Source organism: Cervus elaphus, chromosome 19 (genome assembly GCF_910594005.1).
Source record: "Cervus elaphus chromosome 19, mCerEla1.1, whole genome shotgun sequence".
Classification (NCBI taxonomy): Eukaryota; Metazoa; Chordata; class Mammalia; order Artiodactyla; family Cervidae; genus Cervus; species Cervus elaphus.
Genome location: NC_057833.1, coordinates 30,347,143 through 30,366,222, shown reverse-complemented (window position 1 = coordinate 30,366,222; position 19,080 = coordinate 30,347,143). Strand labels below are relative to the sequence as shown.

The 19,080-nt window shown below is 40.4% G+C and overlaps 1 long non-coding RNA gene across 1 annotated transcript; it reads left to right on the top strand.

The window, feature by feature from the left end:
* Positions 1–782: 782 nt before the first annotated feature.
* LOC122676153 lies at positions 783–18,281 on the top strand. The gene is made up of 3 exons (XR_006335452.1): positions 783–1,024; positions 15,498–15,614; positions 16,304–18,281. It is a non-coding gene; the product is annotated as an uncharacterized LOC122676153 (long non-coding RNA).
* The last annotated feature ends 799 nt before the right edge of the window (positions 18,282–19,080 follow it).

The following is a 19,080-nucleotide window of genomic DNA, read 5'->3' as shown; positions in this document are numbered from 1 at the left end:
GTGCCTCTTCTCAAGTGCTAGAAGAATGATGCTGACAACCATCCACTAGGCACCTAGGCTGGGCTGTAGACAATTCATGCTCGTCACCTCCTCTCATCCTTACAACTACCTTGGAGGCATTACCCCATTTGCAGCTGAGAAAACTGAGGTGCTGAGAGGCTAACCAGTTCTTCCCAAGTCCCAAGCCAATAAGCAGCTGAGCCAAGCAATTTCAGTTTATGCTTGGGCCTCTTGCTCACCACACTGCTCTGCCCAGGGGAGAGAGAAGTGTTCTACTGTGTAATAATGCACCAGCTGAAAAGGTCAGGGGGGAAGTGAGGCAGTAAACAGAAGGAGAAGGGTTCCATGAAGCCCTCTCTACTCCCACCCCCTCAGGCACAAATCGATGCCTTCCTGGTGTCCCTGCCCAGGCCTGCAGGAGGGCAAGCACAGAGACAGGACTAAACAAAGGTTGTCAAGCCCCTGCCCTGCCCCCTCTAAGAGTCACTATTCACAACCAGCCAGGGAAGCTGTGACTTGATCCAGGGTCGCAGCAAGGTGGCTTTCCAGGGGACCACCTTGGCAGTCATCACTAAAACCCCTGAAATTTGGCCTCTCAGGCTTCCAGGCACATGTGGAATGCATTATGTTTCTAATCATAACACTGCCAAAGTTGTCTTCAAATAAGGAGCCTGTGAGAGAAACTACCCAAATTAGGAAACCAACGTGGGCACAACAGAATCGGCCTTCAACCTCTTAAGCACTCCGCCAACATTTTTCTCCTCTTGCCTGATCCTGTCATTTAAGCATCTCATTAACTGACAGAATTCTTTACAAAGCAACCTCTGTTTTGGGAGAACTTGTACTAGGTTTATTTATAATTGTCCTATTTCTAAGCACCAAATTTATTTTCACTGCTGCTTTTGTTATAGGGAAATATTCACCCTCCAAAGACTGGTTTTTTCGGACTTTATTTTCTAGAAGACCACAAAGTTTCGGAATCTCAACAATTACCACAATTGCCACCACTTCTGCTGCATTCAAAGTGAGTATTTATGTACACTCTTTACTTGTACCTCTGGCTGTAGCTCTAAAATTCTGAATTTGGGATGCAGGTGATCTGAACAAGCCTCTTCTCAGAGGCTTCTCAAGCATCTTCAGTTCAAGTCCCAGCCTACAGACCTCCCTCCATATCTTGCTTTGAGCCTCTCACCCCAAGCGTCACATCCATCCTAATTTATCTCCCAAGGCTAAGACAACTCTTTAGTGAAAAGACATCCAAGTTAATAACAGTAAACACTTTCATTACCCTATTTATTTCCCACAAAAAATCAAGGGAAGGCTCTATTGCTTTAACTTCGCACTTGAGGAAACAGGCGCAGAGAGGTTACAAAACTTGCTTAAGTTCACATAGACAGGAAAACAGCCAGATTCCGAACAATAATAATCAATGCTGGATAGCTCTTGCTCCCTCTTTCTTGCTCTCTCTCCCAATTCTTGATTTATAAATAATTTTACAGTTACAAAAATTATCAAGGATAGAAATCATACAAAAACACTTGATATTCTTGACTCAGACTGGCCTATTGTTAACATTACCCTATTTTCTTTTTCTGTACACCTCTTTTTCACCTCTATTGATATATAACTTTTGTATATTTTATGCCCAATGAGCATTATATATAATATTTTTCCTGAACCAGCTGGAAGAAAGCTGGGTACATCATGCTCATTTGCCCTTAGATAATTGAAAGCATCTTTCCTTACAGAGATATTCTCTTATATAACAACATCACTGTTATCTAATTCAGTAAATTTAACATTAACAGAAAATTTTAATCTAATCTATATCTATAATGCAATTTTCTCAATTGACCCAAAAATGTCTCCAATAGCATTTTTTTTTTTCTCTACAATAGGCGTTAGTCTAGTAGTGGGTCTTGCATTTAGTTGTCATGTTTCTTTAGTTTGCTTTAATCTAGAACATTTCTACAGCCTTTCTTTTTCTTTTATGACACTGATGTTTTGAAGAATATCATGCCTTTCTTCTTTTTTTTTCTAGTACAAAATACCTGATTTGAGGTTTGTCAGATGTTTTCCCATAATTACATTTAGGTAATTCATTTCCAGCTAGAATATCCATAAATGATACTGTGATCTCCTAGTACCATATTCTGGAAGCTCACAATGTTTATTTGCTTTTCACTGAGGATTTAACTTTCTTTACCTATCCAAGACATTGTCAATTTTCTACAACATATAGTTACAACTATTCCCTTTGAAATTAATAAGCAATTGGTGAGAAGTCAGTTTAAGAACATGAAAATATCCTGCTCCTCATACGAACAACCCCCTTAATAGAGTAGCCATTGATGATTTTTGCCTGAACCATTCTTGAAGATGATTATAAAATGATGATTTTCTGAGGCTTATAATCCATGCACATTTACTGATCAGATCTTGACATTCTGCACTGAGTCCTCCTTTTTCATCTACTAATTACTTATTTATTATCAATACAGTTACATGAATTTCTATTTCCTTTAGTGGTTTATATTCATATGCTCCTTTTATATTTTCAAATTGTTCCAACTTTAGTCACTGGGAGCTATTAATATTTCAAGCTTTCTTTTATCACTATGATGTATGCTTATAATTTTTTAAAACATTTCCTTATTTTCGGGCATAACAAGATACTCCAGGAACCTCTAGAATATTACCTGCTTTGGTCACAGATTTCTCTGAGGAGTCCTTGGTATTTTAGTGGAAAATGATATTAGGAGCCAAGATCTGAGCACTGGGTATGCTCACTGATACTGAGGGTTTTCTTTCTTTTTTTTTTTTTTTTTTTGCTTCTAGTTCCTTTGGGCAGATTAAGCTAGAAAATACATGCATGTATTGATATATACACAGATATATTCTTGTAATGTGAAGTCGAGTGGGCCTTAAGAAGCATCATTACAAACAAAGCTAGTGGAGGTGATGGAATTCCAGTTTAGCTCTTTCAAATCCTAAAAGATGATGCTGTGAAAGGGCTGCACTCAATATGCCAGCAAATCTGGAAAACTCAGCAGTGGCCACAGGACTGGAAAAGGTCAGTTTTCATTCCAATCCCTAAAAAAGGCAATGTCAAAGAATGTTCAAACTACTGCACAATTGCACTCATCTCACACACTAACAAGTAACGCTCAAAATTCTCCCAGCCAGGCTTCAATAATATGTGAACCATGAACTTTGAGCTGTTCAAGCTGGATTTAGAGAGGTAGAAGAACCAGAGATCAAATTGCCAACATCCTCTGGATCATTGAAAACGCAAGAGAGTTCCAGAAAAACATCTCCTTCTGCTTTATTGACTATGCCAAAGCCTTTGACTGTGTGGATCACAATAAACTGTGAAGAATTCTGAAAGAGATGGGAATACCAGACCACCTGACCTGCCTCTTGAGAAACCTGTATGCAGGTCAGGAAGCAACAGTTAGAACTGGACGTGGAACAACAGACTGGTTCCAAATAGGAAAAGAAGTTCGTCAAGGCTGTATGTTGTCATCCTGCTTATTTAACTTATATGCAGAGAACATCATGAGAAATGCCCGGCTGGAAGAAGCACAAGTTGGAATCAAGATTGCCAGGAGAAATATCAATAACCTCAGATATGCAGATGACACCACCCTTATGGCAGAAAGTGAAGAAGAACTAAAGAGCCTCTTGATGAAAGTGAAAGAGGAGAGTGAAAAAGTTGGCTTAAAGCTCAACATTCAGAAAACTAAGATCATGGAACCTGGTCCCATCACTTCATGGCAAATAGATGGGGAAACAGTGGAAACAGTGGCTGACTTTATTTTTGGGAGCTCCAAAAGCACTCCAGATGGTGACTGCAGTCATGACTGCTTACTCATTGGAAGGAAAGTTATGACCAACCTAGACAGCATAAGCAGAGACGTTACTTTGTCAACAAAGGTCTGTCTAGTCAAGGTCATGGTTTTTCCAGTAGCCATGTATGGATGTGAGAGTTGGAGTATAAAGAAAGCTGAGCACAGAAGAATTGATGGTTTTGAACTGTGGTGTTGGAGAAGACTCTTGAGAGTCCCTTGGACTGCAAGGAGATCCAACCAGTGCATCCTAAAGGAAATCAGTCCTGAATATTCATTGGAAGGACTTATGTTGAAGCTGAAACTCCAATTCTTTGGCCACCTGATGCGAAGAGCTGATTCACTGTAAAAAACCCTGATGCTGGGAAAGATTGAAGGCAGGAGGAGAAGGGGGCAACAGAGGATGAGATGGTTGGATGGCATCACTGACTTAATGGACATGAGTTTGAGTAAACTCCGGGAGTTGGTGATGGACAGGGAGGCCTGGTGTGCTGCAGTCCATGGGATCGCAAAGAGTCAGACATGACTGAGCAATTGAACTGAACTGAACTGAACTGATACTCTTGTGTATATATATATACACATATCTGTATAGATACATATACACGTTGATGTGGTCACACATGCATGTATACACACAAATGGTTTGGAAATCATGAGTTCACACACTGATACTGCCAATTTGAAGCATGCCCTCTTTATCACTACACAGTCTTTGTCCTGCACTTCTCAATTGCTGGGGGGGTGGGAAAGTAAGATGCAAATAGAACCCAAAGTGACTTAGAGAATATTGCCTCTGCTCTACTTACAACAGCTTTACGTCTCTTAAAATTTCACCTACAATTTTGGAGGCAACACTATGTGTCCATGACTCAACTCCATTTTTGATTCATATCTGAGCTCCTCTCCTTGGAAGATTGTAGTGAGGGCTTCTGAGGGACAGGGCCTTGATTTCCTCATAGAATTTAGAATTAGTGACTGTTAACTGTTTTCTATATTTAGAAGTCATTCACATAAATCAATCAATCAATTCAGTCGCTCAGTGTTCGACTCTTTGTGACCCCATGAACCACACATGCCAGGCCTCCCTGTCCATCACCAAGTCCTGGAGTCCACCCAAACCCATATCCATTGAGTCAGTGATGCCATCCAACCATCTCATCCTCTGTTGTCCCCTACTCCTCCTGCCCTCAATTCTTCCCAGCATCAGGGTCTTTTCAAATAAGTCAGCTCTTCACATCAGGTGGCCAAAGAACTGGAGTTTCAGCTTCAACATAAGTCCTTCCAATGAACACCCAGGACTGATCTCCTTTAGGATAGACTGGTTGGATCTCCTTGCAGTCCAAGGGACTCTCAAGAGTCTTCTCCAACACCACAGTTCAAAACCATCAATTCTTCTGTGCTCAGCTTTCTTTATACTCCAACTCTCACATCCATACATGGCTACTGGAAAAACCATGACCTTGACTAGACAGACCTTTGTTGACAAAGTAACGTCTCTGCTTATGCTGTCTAGGTTGGTCATAACTTTCCTTCCAATGAGTAAGCAGTCATGGCTGCAGTCACCATCTGGAGTGCTTTTGGAGCTCCCAAAAATAAAGTCAGCCACTGTTTCCACTGTTTCCCCATCTATTTGCCATGAAGTGATGGGACCAGGTTCCATGATCTTAGTTTTCTGAATGTTGAGCTTTAAGCCAACTTTTTCACTCTCCTCTTTCACTTTCATCAAGAGGCTCTTTAGTTCTTCTTCACTTTCTGCCATAAGGGTGGTGTCATCTGCATATCTGAGGTTATTGATATTTCTCCTGGCAATCTTGATTCCAGCTTGTGCTTCTTCCAACCGGGCATTTCTCATGATGTTCTCTGCATATAAGTTAAATAAGCAGGATGACAACATACAGCCTTGACGAACTTCTTTTCCTATTTGGAACCAGTCTGTTGTTCCACGTCCAGTTCTAACTGTTGCTTCCTGACCTGCATACAGGTTTCTCAAGAGGCAGGTCAGGTGGTCTGGTATTCCCATCTCTTTCAGAAGTTTTCTCAGTTTATTGTGATCCACACAGTCAAAGGCTTTGGCATAGTCAATAAAGCAGAAGGAGATGTTTTTCTGGAACTCTCTTGCGTTTTCAATGATCCAGAGGATGTTGGCAATTTGATCTCTGGTTCCTCTGCCTTTTCTAAAACCAGCTTGGACATCTGGAAGTTCATGGTTCACATATTGCTGAAGCCTGGCTTGGAGAATTTTAAGCATCACTTTACTAGTGTGTGAGATGAGTGCAATTGTGTAGTAGTTTGAGCATTCTTTGGCATTGCCTTTCTTTGGGGTTGGGATGAAAACTGACCTTTTCCAGTCCTGTGGCCACTGCTGAGTTTTTCCAAATTTGCTGGCATATTGAGTGCAGCCCTTTCACAGCATCATCTTTTAGGATTTGAAATAGCTAAACTGGAATTCCATCACCTCCACTAGCTTTGTTCATAGCGATGCTTCCTAAGGCCCACTTGACTTTGCATTCCAGGATGTCTGGTTCTAGGTGAGTGATCATACCATCGTGATTATCTGGGTCATGAAGATCTTTTTTGTACAGTTCTTCTGTGTATTCTTGCCACCTCTTCTCCATATCTTCTGCTTCTGTTAGGTCCCTACCATTTCTGTCCTTTATTGAGCCCATCTTTGTATGAAATGTTCGCTTGGTATCTCTAATTTTCTTGAAGAGATCTCTAGTCTTTCCTATTCTATTGTTTTCCTCTATTTCTTTACATTGATTACTGAGAAAGGCTTTCTTATCTCTCCTTGCTATTCTTTGGGACTCTGCATTCAAATGGGTATATCTTCTCTTTTCTCCTTTGCTTTTCACTTCCCTTCTTTTCTCAGCTATTTGTAAGGCCTCCTCAGACAGCCATTTTGCTTTTAGCATTTCTTTTTCTTGGGGATGGTCTTGATTCCTTTCTCCTGTATAGTGTCACAAACCTCTGTCCATAGTTCATCAGGCAATCTGTCTATCAGATCTAGTCATTCACATAAAATACATCAGATTCTAAGACAGCAGCTAGTCAGTTCACTATGCTAAGTCACTTCAGTCATGTCCGACTCTGTGCGACCCCATAGATGGTTGCCCACCAGTCTCCCCCATCCCTGGGATTCTCCAGGCAAGAACACTGGAGTGGGTTGCCATTTCCTTCTCCACTATAGGCAACTCCTATTCTGAGAAGCTGACAAAGAAAAGAGAAGGTATGTGTGCAAAGCCTCTTCTGGGTAGGGATACAAGAATGGTGGTGGCAGAGGAGGATGAGGTCTCCCAAATCTTTAGATAATGAAGTGGGGGGGGGGGTGGGATACAGCCCTCAGATATGATCACAAGGTGACTCAGTGACCCTATTCCCTGATGGTCCAGATGTCCATAGGAGTAAGGAAACATCCATAATGTTCAGGAACAGGTAGTCATTGAACACTACGGTAGTCCCCAGCCCATCTATGCAAGCTTCACAGAGCATAGAACTAAATATAATGAGGTAGCCTGCAGGGTGATGACCTGAGTCCCATGGACCTCTACCCAGGTGCAACATAGACCCTCAGAAAAGTACTCCTTGCTAGTACTCATTGTCTTTGACTTTCATTCATGGCAGTTGTGCTCAGGCAGAAGTATATGACGGCTTTGGAACAAGACAGAACTGAGTTATCATCCTAACTCTGCTGTTACTGGGAAAGTGTGTAGCCTTGGATTGTAATAACTTCTCTGGGCCTTGGGTTCTTCACTTACAGAAAAAAAGAGTGTAAGGTTGTTATGTGGATTTGAGGTACTAAAATTCAACATGGCATGTAGTTGAAGTCTTAGGTAAACATAGACGTCCTTAAGAACAATACAGAGTTCATAATATCTTAGATATTATGTCCCTGAACAAAATAGTTTCAGGTGCCTTACAGAAGGATCTGGAGTCTGATATCAACAAGAGAACTGAGTGGGGCCAAATCCATTCCCCTTTTTAAAAGTTTTATGCCTTGGTGTCGATTGGCTAATAACTAATAAGACTGTTTTCTATGTATATCAGCCAGAAATTTTACAGCAATTTAATGGTTTGGACTCATCTCTTTCGTTATTGAATCTTTAGCTGCCTTCATAATTTAAAATATACCAGCTCTTGGGCCATTTGCTATCTTGAGAACATCTGCAATTATTGCATTTTCTTTGGAAATTAAAAGGTCAGGTGGGGTGTGGCCAAGGGCTGAAACTAAATACAAGTGGTCCCTCGCCAAGGTATTCTTTAACTGGGCCTGCCATCCTAACAACAGGTAGCACTGTCCCTCAAAGAGTCTTCATTCCTCTTGTGTCAGTTTCCCCTGCCCAGGACTGCACATTCACACACACCCAGCATGGCTGGCTTCCACCACAATTTGAGGATGATCAGCAGGTAAAATGTGACTTTTGTTCATTTCCTACCCAGAACCCACCTGCCAATGCAGGTAGACATAAGAGATGGGGATTTGATCCCTGAGTCAGGAAGATCCCCTGAAGGAGGGGATGGCAGCCCACTCCAGTATTCTTGCCTGAAGAATCCCATGGACAGAGGAGCCTGGAAGACTAATAGTCCATAGGATCACAAAGAATCGGACACATCTGAAGCAACTTAGCAAAGCACGGAGACCAGAGTCCCTGATGGATATCGCTATGACACACTCATGTGGGAACACACATCTCCTAGCAGAGCTGTGCAGAAAGACGGTCTTGAGCTTGAGCCTTAAAGCCTCTCTGCTCCCCAAGTACTGTTGCTGTTGCCCAGATCCCTTTTCAAGCTACACAGGACAAACACATCTGTCACTGGAGTGAAGGAGATGGGAGTGAAAGGAACTATATGAATAGAAGAAAGCATGCCCCACCTAAAAGTTTTGATATTGAGTTATTTTTTAAACACTGTGCTGGCCAAAACAAATAAATCAACTTGTCTTTACCTTTTGATGATGATGATGATAAGGAGGAGGGAAGGGGAGCTGAAGGGGGAGAGAAAGGGGGAGAAGAAGAGAAGAAAAGGAAGACATGCCAGAGAAGTAAGAATTGGGGTCCTACTCTTGGCTTTGCTACCAACATACTCAGAACTTCAGAAGTCACTTGATGTCTCTGGGCCAAGTTTCCTCTTCAACAAAATGAATAGATGTGAAACCTCAGGTGAACATGAAGGTTCTCCACCACATTCCAAACTGGTCCCAGCCCACCCTTCCCATCTCTGTTCTAACCTAAAGATCAGTTTGGGTAGGGGGGACCTAAAATTTACACAGTTTGCAGGGGTGGGGGAGCTTGTTTATAATAATGATAATACAAAATTGTAACACAAAGTAGGGCAGCATGACTATTTTAAATGAAGAGCAAAAGCACAAAAATACCAATTTTTAAAGCCAACTAAAACCAGAAATACCACATACACACATATACAAACAGGAAAAAGCAATGCAAGATTTGTTTTCATTATCTGTTTGGCAAATCTCTATAAACACTTGTATTCTATGTTTTTGGCTGTGTAATCTTTGACTGTCTCTTCTTATGACAAAATTGTATAATAGCCTTTTATATAGACACTGGGAAGATAATTGGGTTTTCCCTATAACATAGTTGATCAAAATTTACTTGTTAATGATAATTTATGGTTAATTATTATTTAGAAAATTTATTTCACCCTCACAACTTACTATTAGCAATGTCATTTCATTTTTAGTACTTTTGTCAAATTTGGGGAAATCCTCTATCAAATGTCTTTCATATGTAAGCTGTATGATGTCAAGCATTCCTGTTTCCTTGGGCAAAAACTCCTCTGAAATGCTCTTTAAATTGATGTCACTCATTACCCAAGACTGTGGGGGGGCCTCTGCTCTTATCACTTCACACCAGGTACGATATAGCAGCCCCCTCACATACACGGAACTTCTTGCTGGTCCCTGACACAGGGCCACCTTCCACAGGCTATAACTTTGCAAATGCTGATCCATATTCTGAATTGCCCTTCCTCTCCTCCCTTATCACCCTTCTTCAAGGAGCAAGCAGACTCAGCCGCCCCTCCTCTGCATTGCCTTTGGCTCACACCACAAGAAGAGAATCTTTCCTGTGATGCTTCAGTTCTCTGCTCATTTGTCTGCCTTCCCCACTAGACGCAGATTCCCTTGAGGGAAGGTAGTGGATCTTCCCATCTGCCTAGCATAAGGCCTAGCTCAAAAAAGATGCTCAATAAGTGGGTCATAAATAGAAATTGCTGCACAACACAGGTTCTAAGGAGTGTGACAATTCTTAGCAGTTCTAAAACAAACCTTGTGCTGCTCTGATTCCTCAATTGTCAATTGATGATGAAAACAAGTGTAGTCATTTATTGGGGCATATTCCTCTGTCCTTGGACTCCCCAGGCAGTCCATGAAAATGCTCGGGGGGAGTCGGGCAGGGGTTGGGGGGGGGGGCGGGGGCGGGGCTCACTCTCTGGTCATCTGTCAGCATCACTTACCTCAGACACTGCTTTTTCTGCTTCTCTAGGAGGGTGAGGGGGCTGTCATCCTCTCTACTCGCCTTTGTCTGGCCCTCAGGGATCTCTTTCCCCTTGCTTTCAAGGAGGCAGCATATGAGGGTAACCACCTAAATTACCAAGGTGGCCACCCTCCTTCTGAGGTACTATCACCTCTGGAAGGGAAAGACATGAGCAGGGGATAGGCCTATGCCAAAGGTAGAGTATTTCAGAAGCATTCCTTTAAGTGCCAAGAAATACCTCCAAAGGGATTAAGTAAAGAACTCGTCAAATTTCTGTATCCTTGATAGCCTCAGAGGAAAAGGGAAATAGAAAAGAAAGAAGGAGGAGGAGAGAGGGGAGGAGGGGAATGGACAGGAGAAGAAAAGACTATCCTGGCAAAGAAGTCTAAACTTGAGAACACGGGAAGCTGGTTGCCTTTCCTCTGTGGGTGAAGGATACAAATACTTCTTCATCCACTTTCTAACAAGTCTGCTAGAGCAAGAAAATAATAATAAAAATAATAAAGTAAGGCGCAGGTTAATTTCTACATTAACTTAATCCATTAGCCTGCCACAAATGTTTATTGAATGAATCAATCAATGAATGAGCTCTCATGGTTACGTAATCATCATGAACCTGTTTTTCAAAAAATTACATAAATAGCATCCAGGGAAATATAAACAGTGCCCTTCTCTTTACACACTATGTAATTATATAGGAAGAACAATGATTAGAAGCCATTCCCTTACTACACTGGAAAAACAGGTAAGACTTGTTCATTTCGTACAAGGATAGTGTTTCCTCCCGTGCTTCAGAAAGGGGCTTTAGGTTTATTCTGTATTTTATAGAAAGCAGTTATGGCAGGTGAGACCTTGCATTTGGCTTCTGCTGGAAAACTTCACATTGCAGCTATATTCCACTTGGAGAAAAAAATAAATAAAGCAAAGCCATTTTTCCCTTAATCTGAACTTCTTTAAGAAAGGCTAGATTACAATGCCTTAACACCCTTTATCAAAAAGCAGTAACAGATTTACAGAGAAAAGTGCACCACTGACCTAATGTATTTCTTCCAAGTAAAGTTGATATTTGTAGTCTAAGAAGAAATGGAGGTTTCACTTCCTCACATCATCTGGTCATTAACTTATGCAGAAAAATAGCCCACCAAGCTCTTTTCTAGTTAGCTGGGCTTATTTAAATTCCTTTCCTTCCCTCCCCCCATCCTCCCTTTTATAACCGGTGGCAAATTACCAGTATTGATAAACCATTAGAAAATAAAATGAGACAATTTTATTGACAGCTAAATGAAGTAAGGCCTGGGCTGTGTTGGTTTTCAGCAATCGAGCTTTTTGTATTCATTAAAACTCTGCAAACAGCGTGTGTAAAATTTTTGATATATGCAGTGTGTCCTGAAATCTTTATCCACATTAACTGAGACACCAATATGCACCCTTGTTGCACCCTAATAGGCTGATTTATTGTGGCTTCCCAGGGCCTATTAATGAAAGAGCTTGGAGTTTTTTAGTGGCCTGAATCAATTTCATTTTTGGATGCGACAGAACTTGTCAAGGTCCATGCCTCTCGTTTCCTCTCTTGTCAGTGTGGATGGATGGCATGAGCTCTCGTGTTGCATGCACCAGCCAGGTGCTTGACAGAGTGATGTGCAAGCTGGGGACTACTTGGACGTCTGTACAAACTCAGCAAAGTAGAATGACAAAGAACTGCCACGGGATTCCCCAACTGTCTCCAAGGGCAAGAAACGCCAATTAAAAGTTTTCCCAAAATCAATATATACAAATTTTTTAAAACCCACAAATTTGACAGTAAGTATCCATCTAGTGGCCGTGTTCATTCTCTACCACTATTAGCAAGTTCTTGGCCCATCTGTTTTGATGGTTTCTAATTATCTTACTCTCTTGTTTGAACTTCAACTTGTGATGGGACAGGGGTTGTTAGAGAGACAGCAATCTACTTTGTTCACCGATGTATCCTAAGCACTTAGAGTCTGAGCTCATTAATATTATCAATGGGTAGCCTTCCACACAACAGGAGGAAAAAAAGAAATAGTCATTAAATACGCAATTTTTTGAAACCAATGTTTGTTACCATTAGTGTCATAGGATTTTTCAGAATCTGATAAAAACTAAGATCTCTCTTTCTTTCTCTCCAGAAAGATGATCAGCTGTTCATAAACATGTAATTTTCCATACACTTTCAGACTTCCATAATATCCCATGGGCAGACTTCACACTGAGACACTCTCTGGTCCACACAGTGCCAAGAAATAAGAATGTTTAATTACGGCAGTTGGGGGTAACAGTCAGGGGATACACAGAGGATGGGAGAGAAGGAATTGATCCAACTGGATTAGATGAGCTTTTGCTTACAGCTCCTAGAGATCCAAACTCAGTCAGTCTAGCAAACCATCCAAGAATTAATTTGATATACTCATCACTGTCAACAGCCCAGAAAATATTAAAGAGATAATGAGCAAATTTGCTAAAAGTCACATAAAAATTGTCCTCCTTTCTCTTCCAAATATGTTAGTTGATTTGTTCCCTAGGGTGACTGAGTTCTTCTTTAGTGTAACTCTGAGTTCACAATATTCAATAGGAAGATCTGTTCCTATCCTGAAGCTTACTGATCCCAGAATTAAATTATCCTATAATTTTTCTCTTTTGGAGTAGAATCCCAAAGACTCTGAACACTTAGCTGAGTTGGAGGAATCACAGGAACAATCGGCAGCTGCCCTGCCTGTCCAATGAAGACATTGCTGCAGAATTTGACAAATCTGACCTATTTACCTTGCTCTTGTTATTTTCAAGGCTTTTCTCAGCAACCCCATCAATTGACCAGATGTATTGATTCCTGTACAAACACTGATGTTAGCATTTCCATATCACATACTGTATTAAGTTAGGTTTATTTTTGGTATATAGTTTCAGTCCAAAGAAGCCTGAAAGATGGCCTGTTACCCCACACAACACCTTCAGATGCCTGTTGTTGTGTTTCAGCTTGTACCAGGAAAATCTGATAGAGAGCCAAGAATTTCAATCAGGACTATAAAACAGGGCCTATCATGAAATCCTGATACTTTGGCAGAATTATGACAAGAAATGTACTGATTACAAATTTTGGAGAAAAGTTAATTTAGAAATTAACACAAAAATCTGGTGCCAATATCTCAGATGTAGTAAAATTTGAAGTAAAATATAAGAAAATATCACACATCAAATATGTGGAGAACGAAGCTCAGGGACACAGTCATTCTTGTGTTTCTATGTCAGGAATATAAGGAAAGTGGACGAGAAATTCCACATCTCCCCAAAATTAACATATTCTTTAGGAGGTTCTGAATATTACTTTCATAACTAGAGACAGAGTTTTTCAGTCAGGCAAATGAGGTTGTAAACTTCAGCTTTGTCATTAACTGGCTGAGTAACCTGAGGCTAGTTGTCTAATTACTTTGGGATAATAATAGTTATCTTTAAGGCAGTTGGAAGGATTAAGCAGGATCTGTAGGACATTTAGGGCAGGGCCCAGGAGCACCAAATATGCATTAAAGAAACAGAAGTTTTCCTCCAGCAGTCATTAAGGAACAAAGAAAGAACTGAACAGGAGAAGCCAAAGGAGACATAGGGCAGGTCAGAGAGACTGACAGGACATTGGTAGACTTTCCAGTCCTTAAAATCAAAAGAATTGTTAGCAAAAATACAGAGGGTTGTCTTTTAAGGCTATCTCCTTTGAAGTACTGAGAAGAAGAGTAGATATGGCTTCTAGACAGGGATGAAGGTAACAGTAGGGAATAGAGCAGCCCAACTTTATGACAGAAGTTGGCTAAACAATTGACAGAAACTTAAAAATTAAAATAAAAATAAGGTCTTGCTTGTTTGGCAATAATAAAATTTAGATAAGTCATTTTAGAAGGAAATGAAATGAAACTCTTTGCAACCCCATGAGCTCCTCTGTCCATGGGATTTTCCAGGCAAGAGTACTGGAGTGGGTTGCCATTTCCTTCTCCAGAGGATCTTCCCCACCCAGGGATCAAACCCAGGTCTCCCACATTGTAGGCAGACGCTTTACCATCTGAGCCACCAGGGAAGTGACAAATACTATTAAAGCCAACAAAACCATCAATATGTGTTCACAGAAGGACAAACACTGCAGGATATGCTTACAGTGAATGAAGACACATCCAATTCACAACAAAAGAAATGACGTAGGCTTAAAGCCAGGAACTATTCTTGGACTGAATTTTTTTGACACTAAATTTAACTGGAATTCTTCTTCAAAATAGCATTCTATTCAACCTTTTCAAATGAAGAACTTGCATTTAACAGCAAACATGTACTTTATCACAAGGATGGAACTCCCTGTCCCTGCTTAGTTACTCTAAAAGACCCATGTTGTAGTGAATACTTCTCAGACATGAATGACTAGGGCATGCACAGGTTGAAAAGTAGGAAATATTTCTTCTCCCAACAATAATGCCCATGGTGAAGCTTCTTTGAAGGGAGGCAACTAATCTTGTTGGTGAGGAGGAAATACGTCAAAAGAAAACACATAGCTGTAGAATAAATAAGTGGTATAATTAACACTATTGTTAAGACAGAGCTAGGTATCAAGGAATAACAGAATTAGCAGCAAGTTTAAGCAATGCAGTAATGTGCCGTGGACATTTTCTCAAATGTTTGCTTATTTTAGGAAATTATGATGGGTTAATCAAAGAGCACCACGATCCTATAACAGTCAGAGAGCATAAAGGGGGTGCTGTGGGAAAAAAGAACTCAAATAATTCATTTCTAGCACAATAGCTAAATCAGTTGCTAAGAGTATCAGCAAGCTAATTAAGAAATCTATTGGCAAGGATGCTGGCACATTTTCGTTTCCAGAAGATACTCCTTGTTAACACAGGAGCACAACTACTGGTTGTTGAACAGTGAGTGCAAAAGGGAGGATGTAGAGATATCTTCTGAGCTCACAGAGAGACAAGTCTCCCCTTGCTCACCCTACTCATCATATGCTTACACTAACAAGAGAGTAGTCCTAAAAAAAAAAAAAAAAAAGAGAGTAGTCCTGTCACTACTAGTATCTATTGTTTATGAAGAGACCAGATGGAGAACTCAGATTCCCACACTTCAGGGACATTAACCTATTCTACTCCTTTTCCTTTAGGGAGTGAAAATGAAAGCTGCGTGAGTGTGTGCTCAGTCGTGTCTGACTCTGTGGCCCTGTGGACTGTAGCCCACCAGGTTCCTCTGCCCATGGAGTTTTCCAGGCAAGAACATTGGAGTGAGTTGCCATATCCTACACCAGGGGATCTTCCCAATCCAGGGATTAAATGCATGTCTCCTGCATTGGCAGGTGGATTCTTTACCACTAGTGCCACATGGAAAACCCAAAATGAAAGCTACTACATGTAAAATATTTGTAAAATATATGCTACATCATTGTGGAAGTTTGACTGCAAGAGAGAGAAGGCCACAACTTTAATAACAAAGAATTCAGTGATTCTGTCAAATGTAAGAAGCCAGTTGGAACACATGTCATTATTTTATGAACTACTAAAAAAGAGAGAAGGAAAAAAAAACACTGCCAATTAGGATTGACACAATCCTAATGACTTAACTTTTTTTAATTTTATACCTATTGTAAGAGAACTGTAAAATGTATAAATATATTCTATCATATAACACATATATACATTAGAAGTATAAGTATATATAGCCATAAATCAAATATATATAGTTCATATTCTTAAGACATTTTCATTTTCAGATTTTGAAACTTCTGAATCATTTTTAAATTCAGAGTCATCAATATCCATATTTTTTCTACCCAGTATTATCCTCTGTGATATGCAAAGTGTTGCTGATGTAGCGTTTTTGAAAAATTGTCCCACTACTGTCTCTTGAATTTTCTTCCAAACACCGACATTCATTATGGAAGTTTTGATAGTGGTGTTTACTTTATCTCTCCAGAAGGTACCAATGGAAGATGTTCAGACAAAAAACAAGATCCCTAACATGAATGTCCTTCAATGGTTTGTTGACTCAACTGTCAAGGAGCTGCAGCTGTCAGTCATGGCCTGGGGAATAATGATCAATTTGACACATGCACAGCAATGACAATCTTGTCAGGACCACCTCTGGCCAGCAGTCATTGTAAGGTATTACCATGGCAAAATACATTCTGATTTCAGAGATGTCGAACTATAAAAAGAAAGTGCAACATAGAATCAACAAAATACATCATCTTAACAAGAAATCTGACAATATGATAGCTCTAGGGCAGGTTAATTGAATGGCTCAATAATGCCATAAGGAACCCAAGTTCTTTTCACCTTTCTACCCATCCACCCTCAGCCAAATATCTTGTGCTCAATTTATTGCCTTCGTGGACCCAGATAATGCTAGAGTTTTAGGAGTCATGGAAACCTCAAATCTAGAGGAGGAAGAAGGTTGTTTGCTCCGAAGTGTCTCTGTTTATCAGTAAGCAAAACAATCCTTTTGAAAAACAGTCCAGTCACACAGAAAGAAGGAGATGGATGAATGCCATTTTTTCAGCTCTATCCCATTGTAACTTCGCAGGAGTCAGGGCCTAATGTTACAGATTTTCTAATTTATCAACCAATATCAGAAATCTAGATGTTTCTGTGGAATACTCTGGTTTTTAAAATGTATCTCCAACCCATCTGTTTCAGTACCATACCACTTAGCCCATATATAGCATGGAAGCTAACTGAATTTCAGTCTGATGGTGCTCTACAGAAACCTGGGTTTGTGAGAAAAAATTGAACTACAACTCATGCAGCAATTCTGGAAAGGTATCCTGCATCTATTAATAACTAATGCATCTGGGGACCACGTACTGCCAGCAGAAATGACATAAATGAGACATAGGTGGCCTCTGCATAGGAGAAACTCAGGGGCAAATCTCAACCTTTACCAATAGGCAGGTTGTTCTGAAGTGGTTCCCCTAATAAAAGTCCTTTTAGGCTTCCCTTAGGAGTTCTAACTTGGCAAAGAGTCTGTGATGGCACCACAAAAAACTCTAGGCATCATTCTAGCAGGTGATTCAGACCCCAAGCCTGCCTTCAACTTGGTGATCACTCTCACATCCATGCACTTCAATCACATGGCACGTGGCCAGCCTTTTCCCCAGCATTGCTCCTCCCTTGGCCTCTGTCCTAGACCCCATCCTCATCTACTTGTCACTCCCTGGACCCAATCTCTTTCACTTGGACTTTCACTTGCTTCTAATTAATTTGGGCCAACAGCTGTAAGCTCAGCCTCCCATTTCCTTTAACCATTCTATCATTCTAACTCTTTCTATAGTACTCAAGTTAGATGTCTATCTGTCCATCCCCTCCAGATGTTAATCACCCATGGCTCCATAATCTCTGTCACATCTGGGAAAAACCTGATAACTTTCACATGAAAAAATGAGCAGCTGTGGGTTTATGGCCTACATAGCTAGCGTTCTCAGAAGTGTGAGTAGCAGAAAGAAAAATATTCTTTCTCAAGTGTGATTTATTTCCTTTCCCTTTCTTTCTTCCTTCTTCTCATCTTCCTTAACTTTATTTCCTCCTTCATATCCTTCTTCTAAGGAATTTTTAAAGTATACAAGAGGGGCTTCCCTGGTGATACAGTGGACAAGAATCTGCTTGCCAATTCAGGGGACATGGGTTCAATTCCTGGTCTGGGAAGATTCCATATGCCATGGAGCAACTAAGCCTGGGAGCTGCAACTACTGAGCCTGAGTGCTATAGCTACTGGAGCCCCAGCACCGAGAGCCTTGCTCCATGGCGAGAGAAGTCGCCACAAGAAGAAGGCCGCACACCGCGACTTAGAGCAAGCCCTGCTCGCCACAACAAGAGAAAGCCCACACAGCAATGAAGACCCAGTGAAGCCAAAAATAAATAAACTTTTTTAAAAAACACAAAATTAAGTATACAAGAATGTAGGCTCATTCTAAAAAAAAATAAATAAAAGTGAAAACCAAAATCATTCATGTTTCTACCACGATAAAAACATCACTATGAACATTTCAGTGTACTCTCTCCCAGTTTTGTTTTTTCTTTTCTATTCCCAGTTTCGTTTATTGATTGACATCTTTTAAGTTTGGGTCGCTCTGTTTACTTTTGTAAAGTTAAAACCATCAAGTAACTTTCTTACATACATACTTATGAAAATTTAGCTGGAAAATTATACCATTAATAATTATACATAGCATTCAATTAAAACGACAATAAATATTCTGCCCTTCTAGATGATAATAAAAGGCAGAAACATTTTTTATCATTTTTTTATACCCTCCCAGTTCTTTTAACGTGGTAGGCACTCAGTAGAAATTTATTGAAGGTGAATAGTCCAAGGTCTAAAAAGTCACTATGATTAAGCAAATTCCTTTTGCAGTAGTTTTGAATACTATGTAATGTTGCTTCACCTAAATTAGATCTCTCATCTGCTCAGGTTTGCGTAGAAGACTCCATTTCACCCTAACAGTATTTTGTTTTCCTGTAAATTAGAACACCATCTGGGGGCACTGACAGAGCTCCAGGGTTTCAGTTCCTTCACAAGTGTCAAAGCAGAACCCGGCATATAGTAGGTGCTTAAAACATGCTTGTCTTGGCAGCTGTCTGCTGCTACAGGCTGTTACTTCCCTAGGCAGGAATATCTTGATTTTGAAGTATCTTTAGGAATCTGTGGTCTTGTTACTTAATTACTTAGATTCTCCCTAACTCCCAGTGTGAAAA